We start from the raw sequence: 13,141 nt of genomic DNA on the forward strand, positions 1-13,141 counted from the left end.
TTCTGGACTTCTTTATAAATCTATTTCTCCTTTAGTGAATGATTGTCTGGTTCAGCACTGAATTGAGTTGATTTATCCCTGGGTTTGTGGGATTGCCGTGAACTTGGACATGTCCCAGACCTGCCCTGGACTTGGTGATGGGATTGAATTAGGCACCTACAGTAGTTTCCAATTAGGCTTAGTTGTATTCAATTATAAATTGTTTCCCCTTTTGATTTTCACTCAAATAGAACCTTTCACGTGTTACCTTTTCCATTCAATCTTCAAAGTGAAATGTGTAGTTTCTAAACTTAGAAAATCTTTCTGATTAGAGTCACTAGCATGATTTGCCATCAGTGACTACTGTATGGGCTGATTCCATGAATCCTGAGAGACAATTTGTGTCTTTGCTTCCTACTTTGCAAAACCAAAAAGTAATATCTCTGAAGCTTATGTGTGCATTATAAGGATGAATGGGTTATATTTCAAGGTGCTTAAAACTCTATGTAATAAATCTTATGTAATGTGAGTTAAATAAATTCCATTGTTTCTTGTGGGTGGGGCAGCATTTCCATGAATGAAGATGTCCTTTATCCTTATTCCAGCAATTCCAAGCTAATTTTTATATATAAATCTTAGTCATCTTCCAAGAGTGGGTGGCAGAAAGATAAAAGCAAATGAAAGAATTATATTTATTTCAATTTGACTCCATTTAGCAAATATGTGTCCCTGTGCTAGTTACCTACTGAATTTATATGAGTAGAATCATTAGTGTGAATAGAATCACCTTGTTCCTATGAGTTTTGGAAATTTTGAATAATCACAGTCTAAATTTTGAAAATTTGCACAATGTGTTAAAGCCCAACACTATGAGGCTATCCACAGCCACTGCAGCATGCATTCAATTCCCGTCTAGGGAACTGACTCACCTGGCACAGCAAACCTCTCCTGACCCACCTGCTGCTCCCCTCAGCAGTGTATTTCAGTAGATCTGCCTGTTCTGTTCATCACTCTGTCTCTTATGAATCCTCTCACATCCGGCACCTCTGGCCTGTACTCCAGTATTTGTATGCAGAAGTAAATAAATCTTTAAAAACACTTTATTAACCAAAGTACATTTATACTTTAACATTTGTTAAACATCGAATAGATATGAGTTCTATTCCAAACAGAGATGACTCAGAGCTAAATGCTAAAGATGAGGGCTCTCCTCTAACTTCTAACAGGAGCACTACACACTGTTCCTTCCCTGGCATGTCATCCCTACAGTCATCAGCAGACCTGCATTTTCCAGCTATTCTGGTCTCTGCTTAAGTGACAAGAGGATCAAGAAATCTTTCTGATCTCACTGTATAAGCTGATGTAATATCTCACTTTTTTGGTGGTTGCTTTGTTTACTATATATATATTTACTATTTTCTTTCAGACTAAAAGTAATTTCTGCAAAGACCCCTGGTCTCTTTTAAATCAATCAGAAGGCAGTTTTCTGACTTTATAAGCTGGAGAGATGGGCAGGAAAGTGACTAGAGCCTGTCCTGGGTGACGTGTTCTACCCATCTTGGCAGAGATGTGAGAACTTATTCTAGGTGTGATGGGAAGGTTTACAATAATCTGCTTAACATTTCTAAGAGGCAACAATTATATCTGTTTATTGAACAGAAATCAGGAGGGAGAAGAAAAGCTAGGAGACTAACAATGGAAGCATATAGCAATTGTCCATATAAAGGGTGAAAAACAGTGAGAATAAGTACTCAAAATAGGCAAGTCAGGCATATATTTTGAAAGCTATGCTCTTTCAGTAAATGGCCAGAGATGGAGTAGTATAACATTTAGCTCCAGAGTTTTGACCTGAGCAAGGACAAGGAATTTTTAAATTGGATTTGTGTACATTAATTTAATTTTTATTAAAAAACTTATTAAAGTGATGTTATTTCCCCCACTTTACAAATACCAATGCATAGATGAGTAAAGAATATTATCTTTAGTCCCAACTATATTAAATGAAATGCAAACTTACAACAAGTCAATCAGTCTTCAAAGTCAGTGATTGGAACTACTCTGTTGCATTGCCTCTGAGTTTCAGGTAGCGAACACTTGGAAGGTCCATTGAACATCTGTGGAGACACGGAGTATAAATGATGAGTTATATGATGAGTGTTCAAAGGCATTATCAGGAAACAAATAAAAAACCTGAACAAATTTAGTTACAGATGACATATACAACAAGAAACCATATGTGTTCACCTCAAAAGAAAGAACAAAGGGAAAACTGAGGACCAGAAGCTAAGGAAATGTGAAGAAGAAAGGAAACCAGTTTAGTCTGAAAAAGAAGTGATGAAAATAGAAGAAGATATCCTTAGATCCATGTAGAAAAGAGATTTTAGAAGATAAAAGTGGCCAACACTGTAGGCAAAAAAAAAAAAATAAGTAAATAAAAATAACTGAGTTGGAAATATCAAGTAATTGGTAAAGACTGTAAACAATACTAAAGGACTAGAATAGACCTTCCAGTCCATATTACATCATTCATAATATTTAATAATAATTCCTTTAAGGAAATATATGAGTTCCTTTACTTGCAATGCTTTGGATTTGTGTTACAAGTGTTTACACACAGCTTCTTCTCCACTGAACTGTGAGTTTGTCTCAGTATATTGCTCAGGGTTGATAACTTGCAGATACTACTGATAACATGCAGAGAGTGCTTGACTAAGGGAAGATGCTTTAGCTAGGCAGGGATTTCTTTTCTTTTTCTTTTTTTTAAGATTTATTTATTTATTCATACAAAACTGGGATACAGGCCAGAGATGCAGAGGGTGAAAGGATTCAACAGGGACAGAGTGGGGAGCAGAACAAGCAAATCCACGAAGTACACTGCTGAGGGGAGCAGCGGGCGGGTCAGGAGAGGTCTGCCGCGCCATGTGGTCACCTCCAGGGCAAGCGGGGATCGAACTCATGCGGAAGTGGCTTAAGCTTCTTAGTGCTGTGTGTTAACCCGCTGGGCCACCAGGGAGGGCCCGGATTTTTTTTCTTTTTAAAGATTTATTTATTTATGCTTACAGAACTGGGGTGCAAGCCAGAAGTGTGGTGGGTGAGAGGATTCACCAAAGACAGAGTGGGGAGTAGAACAGGCAGATCAACAAAGTACACTGCTGAGGGGAGCAGCAGTCGGGTCAGGAGAGGTATGCTGCGCCATGTGGATCACCTCCCTGATGGAGGATCGAACTCATGCTGCTGTGGCTATGGAGAGCTTCATAATGTGGTGCTTTAACCCATTGCACCACCAGGGAGAGCCCCAGTATTTTTTCTTTTAATTATATTTCACTTCTAGAAAAGGATGCAAGATTAAAAAATATAATTTGTAAATGTTTATTTATTTATGCATACAAGAACTGGGGTACAGGCCAGAGATGCAGAGTGGAGGGTGAGAGGATTTACCAAAGACAGAGTGGTGTACATAACAGGCAGATCTACTGAAATATACTGCTGAGGGGTGCAGGGGAGAGATAGGAGAGGTCTGTCACACCATGTGGGACACCTCCCTGGTCTGGGATTGAAATTGTTCTGTAGTACCTGCAGAGAACTTCATAGTGCTGTGCTTTAACCCATTGTACCACCAGGGAGGGCCCAGATTAAAATATATTTTGATGGAAATGTTATCAAGATCTATGGCACAGCTAAAATACTAACTTGAGAGAAATTTTACCATTAACTGATTATATTAGAAAAGAATAAAAGTAATTAATAATAGACAAAATTCTAAGAAACTAAAAAAAAAATCTAAACAGTCCCAATGCAAGTAAAAGGGGAAATATTTGATTAAAGTAACCCAAATTTTTGTGTATGGAGTGAGGTAGTGATCTAGTTTCATTTTTTTGCATGCAGCGTCCCAGTTTTCCCAGTACCATTTGCTGAACAAACTTTCTTTGTTCAATTGTATTTTCTTTGCTCCTTTGTCAAAAATTAGCTGTCCATAAGGACTTGGTGATGGGAAACACACGGAGATTACAATTGAGATGGAAAAAAACAAATGTACAAAATTATGTAAAAATAAACTATTATATTATTAAAAATTTTTTTTTGAAAAAAATGAGTAATATATCTATAAATTAAAAACAAAACAAAACAAAACAAATTCAGGGCTCTCCCTGGTGGTGCAAGGGGATTAAAGCACCGCATTATGAAGCTCTCCTAAACCACTGCAGCAGAGTTCCATCCCTCCAGGGAGCTGACCCACGTGGCCAGCAGACCTCTCCTGACCCGCCTGCTGCTCCCCTCAGCAGTTTATTTCAGTACATCTACCTGTTCTGCTCCCCACTTTGGTGAATTCTCTCACCGCCCCTGCACCTGGGGCCTGTACCTCAGTTCTGTATCTATAAATAAATAAATCTTTAAATAAAAAAGAGAATCTCAATCTACACTGAGAATATTACAAAAGAAATATATGAAGGTAGAGTGAGATATTTCACTTTTAATATTTTTTAATAGTTATTTATTTTTAGGCATACAGAACTGGGGTGTAAGCCAGAGGTTCAGGATGGAGAAAGGCTTCACCAGAGACAGAGAGGGGAGTAGAACAGGCAGATCTACAAGTACACTGATGAGGGGAGCAGTGGTGGGTCAGGAGAGGTCTGCTGTGCCATGTGGGTCACCTCCAGGGCCCGGGATGAACTTGCACTGAAATGGCTGTGGACAGCGTGCAGTGCTGTGTCCTTACCCTAAGTGCCACCATGGAGAGCCCTCACTTTTTATTTTTAATTGACTTAACTCTAACTTTAAAAATAACAATAATACCAATATACTAAATATGAACAATTGAAATTAATAATAACAGTGACATCATGGAGAGAAGAGGGGAGGAATTTGAAATCTCTAAATGGCAACACTACTCTGTCACATTATTTTATTTCTAGTTGGGTTATTTTGTAGTCTTTAATAAGTCTTGTCTCCTCCCTTGGGCCCAAAGATGTAAAATAAAGAATGTCACTACGTATGTATGCTGAAAAGATAATAGAGGATAGTTTTTGACAACTTAAGTTAAGTAGACCAATTCCTTGAAAGACAGAAACTACCAAAATCAAACAAGGAGAAATAAATAGAATGTATAGGTCTATATTCACTTAAGAAAATAATCAACATAAATACCTGCACACAGTTTTTTTTTTTTTTTTTTTAGATTTATTTATATATGCATACAGAACTGGGGTACTGGTCAGAGGTACAGGGGTAGTGAGAGGCTTCACCAGAGACAGAGTGGGGAGCAGAACAAGCAGATCAACAAAGTACACTGCTGAGGGAAGCAGCAGGCAGGACAGGAGCCATCTGCCTTGCCATGTAGGTCAGCTCCCTGGCCGGCGATCAAACTCAGGCCGAACAGTCTGAGGCTAGCTTCACAGTGCTGTGCTTTAACCCATTTTGCCATCAGAGAGAGTCCTGCACACAGATGTTTACAGTAAGTTTATTCATATTTGTCAAAGTTTGGAAGCAATAAAGGAATCTTTCAAGAAAAGAAAGGTAAATTGTGGTACATCCATAATAGAAATGCTAATATTGCAAAATAAATGAATGATAAAACCACACAGAGACATAGTTAAATCTCAAATATATATTTCTTAAGTGAAAGAGAAAAGTCTGGAAAGGTTATACGCATCATTACAATATCTGATATTCTGGGTAAAGTAAGAGTTCGCAGAGTTGCCTAGGGATTCAGGAGGTTAAGAAGCTAACTCGGTGAAACACAGAAAATTCTTTAGATATGTGACATGGTTTTTTGGTCACTGTAATGGTCACTGTATGAAAATTCAAAAAATAATTCAGGAGTTGGGGATGGAATACAAAACACGTAAAAGCCATCTAACTTTGTGCAAGCATATGAGTAAAGTTAAGTGTGAGGCATTGACTTAACTTTGAAAATAATTACTCAGTATTACTGAAGGTAAAAGGAAGTGTACATAAACACTGTTCTGTAATCGATGACATTGTCCTCACTGGTGACTGGGTGAAAACTTTGACCCTGTACACAAGTGTATCAGAACTGAAGGGTGAGAGCTTACAGAGAAGCCAGTTGGTTAGGCCTGATAAATTAATTTGGTAATAGAGTAGGATTGAAGACATCAATCCTAACTTATTATAAATATAGAGGAGAGATATGGAAACTTATGAACGTTATTAGAGAGATGTGTATGCGCATGGGTTAGTACACAGTTCTCATTTTCTTGCTATTTCAAATGAAAAGGCAAGAAGTAACTGTACCTTAGTCGGGATCTTAGCTTCTAATGCCATTGTCCAATACAAAAGCTTTTAGGAAAAATGACTGATTCTAGGACTCAGGAAGGGAGTATCCAAGATGAGCCTAGGTGTATTGTGAAGCACCAGAAAAGAAGGAAGTGTTAAACACACAAACAAAAACCCTACAGTCACAAGAGTAGTTTAAGTAGACTGAGTATTTGAGAGACTTCCCAAATGACCAAAACTAGTAAAATATAAGAAACAAACAAAATAATCAAATATCCATGTCCATATTGACATAAATAAATGGACAAGTGGATACCTGCATACCCATAAATACATGTACACACACACACACACACACACACACAACCTAAGAGGGAGATAGAGACAAATCTCTGATGCAGAAAAAGCCTAAATAACCTAATGTAATTGCTGTGTATTCAAGAACTGGAATACAACCTCTGCTCCCAAGTGTGTTTTATACACAGAGATTTCCTTCCAGAGTATAGCCTGTTAGGAGGGCACATTCATAGTGAAGAATATAGCAAAGTCCACCAGTCAGATGATCAAAATCACTATCAGTGCTAAGTTGATAGTACATACCCTTAGTGATAGGAAGAAAGTGGCCCTTTCCTTGTGTGATCTTTCTCTAAACAACCCTGACTCCTACTTATTTGAAGAACACAAATTCCAGTAGAATGGAATACTACAAAATACCTGAGCAATACTCAAAACAGTAAAGGCCACTCAAAATAAAGAAAACGGGTATTTGGTAAAAACTAAGAAAATATGAGTAAACCATGGACCTTAATAAATAAAAATATCTCATTATTTCATTAGCTGTAATGAATTTAACATATGAATGTAAGATGTGAATAATAGACAGAACTGGGTCTGGTTACATGTAGATTCTCCATTATCATAGTCTTTCTTTGAACCTAAAATTGAGCTAAAATCATACAACTCATTTATAAAAACAAACAGCAACACAGGAGCTGGTGGATGTTCATAGCAACGATTGATGCACATTTGAGCTGAGAAAAAGGGAGAGTTGGCAAGCAGGAGTGGGGATTTTTTGCAGGTACTTGGCACCTCTCATTCAGGTGCTGGCAGACGAAAAGAGGTCAGTCCTTGTGAGACCCCAAAGGACCAAAACTTCATCTATGAGCAATGGGAGCAGAAGCAGGAGCCTTGCAACCATGGTAACTGAGAATCTCTCTCTCTCTTTTTTTAAAGATTTATTTATTTGTGTTTACAGAACTGGGGTACAGGCCAGAGGTTGTGGGGCAGTGAGAGGATTCACCAGAAACAGAGTGGGGAGCAGAGCAGGCCAACTGATGAAATACACTGCTGAGGGGAGCAGTGGGCGGGTCAGGAGAGGTCTGCTGTGCCATGTGGGTCACCTCCGGGGCAGGGATCGAACTCAGGCTGAAGTGGCTTTAGCTTCTTAGTGCTGTGCTTTAACCTGCTGCGCCATCAAGAAGGGCCTGGTAACTGAGAATCTTGATTGCTCATGACAAAGGGAAGCCACTGGAATATTTCACACAGAAAAGCAGGCTGATTAGACTAGTGAGTTTAAGATCACCCTTAGTCTTCCTGAGCACTGATGGGCTCAGTTCACTGCTGTTCTGTCTCAGTTGTCCATTACTCTGTACCATCGGCGAAACTTTGTGATACCCTAACTTGGGCTATATGGAGGGATGTTCCTTGGTCCTGACACCAATTTTATCCTTCATGTTTGAAAGTGAGAAGCTCATCATGTAAAAACCTTCAATGAGTAACTGAAGGTTAAAAACCTAATTCTTCTCAGACTATGAGGCCATTTCAGAGTGTTTTAAACATGTTTGCTAATTACCTGGAGCTTTGGAAAATAGGTTGTGCCTTTCCTCCTTCAGACACAGTATTCAGTAATTAGTAATCAATTACTGTTCTGCCTTGAAACAGCCTAGTTCCTTTTCCATGAAGCTCTCACCCAGCTAAAGCTGTGCTGACAGGCAATTGAGTCATATCTTTCTCAAGTCCGCCAAAAGCCACACACTCAACAAAGGAGAGAAGGGAGAGAAAAGGAGACGATGCTCACTGCATAATAGGTAATTAGATAATTATCCCTAGCTGAAAGCACATCTTGGAATTTGCATTCAAAATGTAAAGATTTGGCAAAAAGAATGCTGATGTCAGGTAATGGGTAACTTTATTTTAGAGAAATAATTCAGCAGGGAGGATTTAGTCATTCTGACTTCTTGCTTCAGCCTCCCGATTGTCTTTCTTGCTTCAGCATTTTTTTCCTATAATCTAAACTCTACCATTCCCAAAAAGAACATTCTCAAATATCATACTGTAGTTTCTTTTCTTTTTTTAAAGATTATTTATGCATACAAGAATTGAGGTACAGGCAATAAGAGGGGGGATGGGATTCACCAGAGACAAGTGGGGAGCAGAACAGGCAGATAAACTGAAATACACTGCTGAGGGCAGCAGTGGGTGACACAGGAGAGCTCTGCCCTGCCATGTGGGTCAGCTCCCTGGCTGGGGATCAAACTCCTCTTGCTGCAGTGGCTGGCGGCATCTTCAGAGTGCTGCGCTTTAACCACTAGGGAGGTCCATATAGTAGCTTTTTTTTACAAAAGGATTTTTAGTAAAGTAAAGATCCAATCATACAAGATCTATATCCTGCCCGATTCCTGAATTCAGTTCCATCTCTTACTCCCACAAGAGAGTGACATAATTCTGTAGGTTCCAACTTGATGCTGTTTAATAAGTCTATGTTCCCTTCTTTCAAAACTCTATTAAATGGAATGCCTTCCACCATGGGGCTTGTAACAAAGTCCTAGTATCTGTCTTGATGACACTTCTTTCTCGCCTTCCCCTCCCATGCCCAGTCCATCTGTTGGTCCTGAAGATTCCTGTCCCTCCTTCCCTCTGTCTTCGCTGCTGACATTGAAGATTCTCCTATCATAGAACACAGGAATATACACTCTGCTGGAATACTAATCAACTCCCTAACTAGTTTCTATTTTCCACTGACTCTACCTGATAAACCCACAACTGGAAATCAAATTATTACTCTCTGCTTCAGTCTTTTCCAGCACAGTGAGGTCTGGCCAGCAAGTACACACTCGTGTGCCAACAGGAACAGAAGAGTATATCACCTCTGGACTGAAACTTGACCAACCTTATATGGCACGTTTAGGACTGCACAAAAGGGGGGAAATTTACTACCATGTTTCTTTTCTTTTCTTTTTTTTTTTAAAGATTGATTTATTTATGCATACAGACTGGGGTACCTGCCAGTGCATACAGACTGGGGTACAGGTCAGAGGTTCAGAGGCGGTGAGAGGATTCACAGAGACAGAGCAGGGAGCAGAGCAGGCAGATTGAGGAACCCATTCCACCACCGGGGAGGGCCCTACTACCATGTTTCTACTACGAGTTTACCTCTCAGATTTGTTTTGATTCATTTTGAGTTCATTTTTGTATGTAGTATGAGGTAGGGTGAACATGTATTATTTTGCATGTAGATACCCAATGTCCATCACCATTTGTGGATAAAAATACTTTTGATATCCTTATCATCAATATTTATATTTCCAAGTATGGGTTTACTTATGGATTCTCAATTCTTTTCTGATGTTTGATAAGTTTATCTTTATGCCAGTACCACCCGGTCTTGATTATTTTAGCTGTGTAGTATGTTTTGAAAGCATGAAACTTGAATTCTCCATTCTTTTAAGATTGTTTTGGATTCTCCAGACCCCTTGTATTTCAATATAAATCTTAGCTTACCATCTCCAAATTTTTGGATTTATTTTTTTGCAGTCATGTAACAGCTTTGATAAAAATTGCCTTAAATTTGTAGATCAATTTGGGGAGTTTTGCCATGTTAATAATATTTAATCTTTCAATTCAAATATTTGATATTTCAATTCAACAACCACAATATGACTCTCTATTTACTTGGGTCTCTCCAGCTTTGTTCAGTTTTCAGTGATTTATTTTTCTCTGAATACCTTTAAATTTTTCTCATTTGCTAGTTTTGAGCAATTTGTTCATATTATTTTTGATGTGGTTATCTTTACACATCTTTTGCTTGAAATTCATTGAGTTCCTTAGCTTACTGAATATATAATTTTCATCAAATTTGTATTTGTATGTATGTGTGTTTGTATTTCTTTAAATACTCTTGAGTTTTATAATGATATTCCCTAGGTTACCTAGAAACATTTTAAGCCTTTTGCTTAATATTTATTAAGCAGAACATTTAATAAATTCAGCGTTCATTCCAGTGCTAATTATTCTACTACTGCTGAAGTAAGATCCTCTGAGCACTCAAACCAACTCTGGAAACTATGAATTTTCATTCTGGTTAATAGACATGAGTGGTATTCTCAGTCTTGGGTGAATACCTATGCTGTCTCCTCTCATCTCTTTGGTGACTCTTTCCCTGGCCTTGATTATTTCTACCCAGGGTTTGGGAGAGTTTTATGGGACCTGCCAAACTCTGCTCCCAGTAATGGTCCTCACATGCCAACATCATGCAGCATCATCATGTAGAACTAAACCCTGTCCAGTTTCTAGGGTTCTTCCCTTTGACAGACCTCCCACCACTGAGACGCTTGCTGATAATTCTAACCACTTTTGTTTCTCTTGCCTTGCCTCTTTGCCTTATCACCTCAGTTCAGAGAATATACTGAGCTCTGCCAGAGACACTCTTTGAGACATGACCTGTAAACTCTGTAGAGGTATAGGATGAAGTGATTATAGGGCTTAGTTCTGTGCCTTCTTTATCTCAAGGATCACTCTGCTACCTAAAAGTCATCGCTTTAAGAATTTTTTCTCTTGCTCTTGCTATCTCTCTAGTTGTTTTAGGCAAAGGATAAATCCAATACAAGGTACAGTGAATCCTTACTCAATCTCAGCTTAGTGTTTGAACCTTAGGATACCTCTATGTGCATTAAAAAATGGCCTAGTTCTTTAGAAAAATTGTAGATTCTTATAAAAACTCTATACTCTAATTGTTTCTTAATAGCTCTAAAAGCCAAATATGTTTTCCTCTCTTTTGAATGCATTTCCCTCTATTGATAATTCTCAAATAACTTATTCTTCTTCTGTATCTCCTGAGCACTGTTACGTGATACATAGTAATTTTCTCACTTTTTCTGTTATATCCACTACAAAAAGCTGGAGATTGTATCTCTGTAACTTCTTTTCTATTTATCAACATAGTTGATTTTTTAAAAAAGATTTATTTATTTATGGATACAGAACTGGGGTACAAACCAGAGTGCAGGGGCAGTGAGAGGCTTCACCAGAGACAGAGTGGGGAACAGAATAGGCAGATCGAGGAAATACACTGCTGAGGGGAGCAGCAGGCAGGTCAGGAGAGGTCTGCCTTGCCATTGGATCACCGCCAGGGCTGGGGACTTGCATTGAAGTAGCTGCAGCTAGTTTGCAGTGAGTGCTGCATCCTTACCCGTTGTGTCACCAGGGAGGGCCCCTGTAGTAACTATTTTGAATGGATGAGTAAATGGGTGGCAAGACACTTTAGTGAGAGAACATTTTAGAGCACTGGTGTTTTACTCTTGGGGCTTCAAGAAGTAGATATCAAGTCAGAATAGACATGCAAGAGGTTTGCAGAAAATATCTGTGAAGTACAGAGGAAGAAGGACAGAACAAAGGGGAGGACAGAATTCCTGCCAAGATTCTATTATCTGTGAGAGCAGAGAAGACTAGAAGAAGAAAAGAAAAAGAGCTTCTGACGGAATTGCAGTTCTGAGAAAATCTTGGTCAGGTTGAGTAGGAGTCTCCAAGCAAATGGTTCCTGTTAAAGGAATTTTACTTCAGAAAGGGTTTGGTGTCTATACCCAACTCTGTTCAGTCATTGGTGAAGCAAATTCGGAAGCAGATCTCCAAGTGGAACACAGTAACAGATCCAAAGATCCTGCCCCTGCAGGTTGCCAGTCAACTCTACTCCCACAGTAGCTTTTCCTAAAGAGCCGAGTGGGGTAAACCATAGATAGGTAGGTAGTGGGATGGTGATTCAAAATACTTGCCCACTCAGATGACTCCCTGTGAGAGCATTCTGTCAACAGCTGGAAATGACCCACAGGGGCATTTGTGAGTAAACTGCCCTCTTAACACACAGGCCTTGGAGCGGGCCTGTGGCTTTCTCCATCCCAATTTCACCTTCCTTTCTGAATCTGATGGGCCAGGGCACAGGATCTAGTTGCTTATCCAAGAATCACTTTATAGGTCTCCTGTTCCTCAGAGCTGGCATATGTAATTTGTTGTCTTTATTATCTTGTAAAGATGTTAATCTCCTAACCACAATGAGGGGTTGCTTCTGTGATTGATTTTGCTTCACTACTTGACATGCTGAAGAGCTTGCTGAATAGCAATGCTGTGCTTGCCAACGTTCCTGCATTCCTCATCTGTCACTGAGAAAGTGAGGAGGTAAAACTGTACAAGCAGCACCTTGCCACTGGCATCCGTCATGAGTCATGGGGTAAAGAGTAGGAGAGCAGCCAGATATCTCTGAGCCCTGTGTGTGTATTCCATACAAAGACAGAATACAAGGCTACCACTAAGCTTGCACCACTGAGATGGGCTTGCCCTCAACGCACCAGGGCCTGTTTCCAAAAGTCAATGGAAAACAGAGTGAAATAAATATTATTCTGGAGCTTGCAAAGTACCCTTTTTTTCTTGCACTATGGAACTAGACCTGGTCTTTTCCTATGTGCATGTGTTACATTCCTAGAGTCAATAATGAGAAACATTGCTGTGGGTTTAAGAACCTTCTAGCAAAGAATCAGTTCAGATACCAAACATGCCTTTTTCTACTTTATGCTTTGGTATAAAAACATCGTTTTATCTTTTTAGAGTTTGAGAATTCCAGAATGTACCCAACTCCTTCAAATCAATAGTATCTCTATTT

At 39.1% G+C, this 13,141-nt stretch overlaps 1 pseudogene; it reads right to left on the reverse strand.

Moving 5' to 3' along the window:
- LOC101621469 overlaps nt 1–12,702 on the reverse strand; it is a 61,152-nt pseudogene extending 48,450 nt beyond the window's left edge.
- Nucleotides 12,703–13,141: the final 439 nt, after the last annotated feature.

This window comes from Condylura cristata, unplaced genomic scaffold, assembly GCF_000260355.1.
Source record: "Condylura cristata isolate star-nosed mole 26May11 unplaced genomic scaffold, ConCri1.0 scaffold00004, whole genome shotgun sequence".
In the NCBI taxonomy this organism is placed as follows: Eukaryota; Metazoa; Chordata; class Mammalia; order Eulipotyphla; family Talpidae; genus Condylura; species Condylura cristata.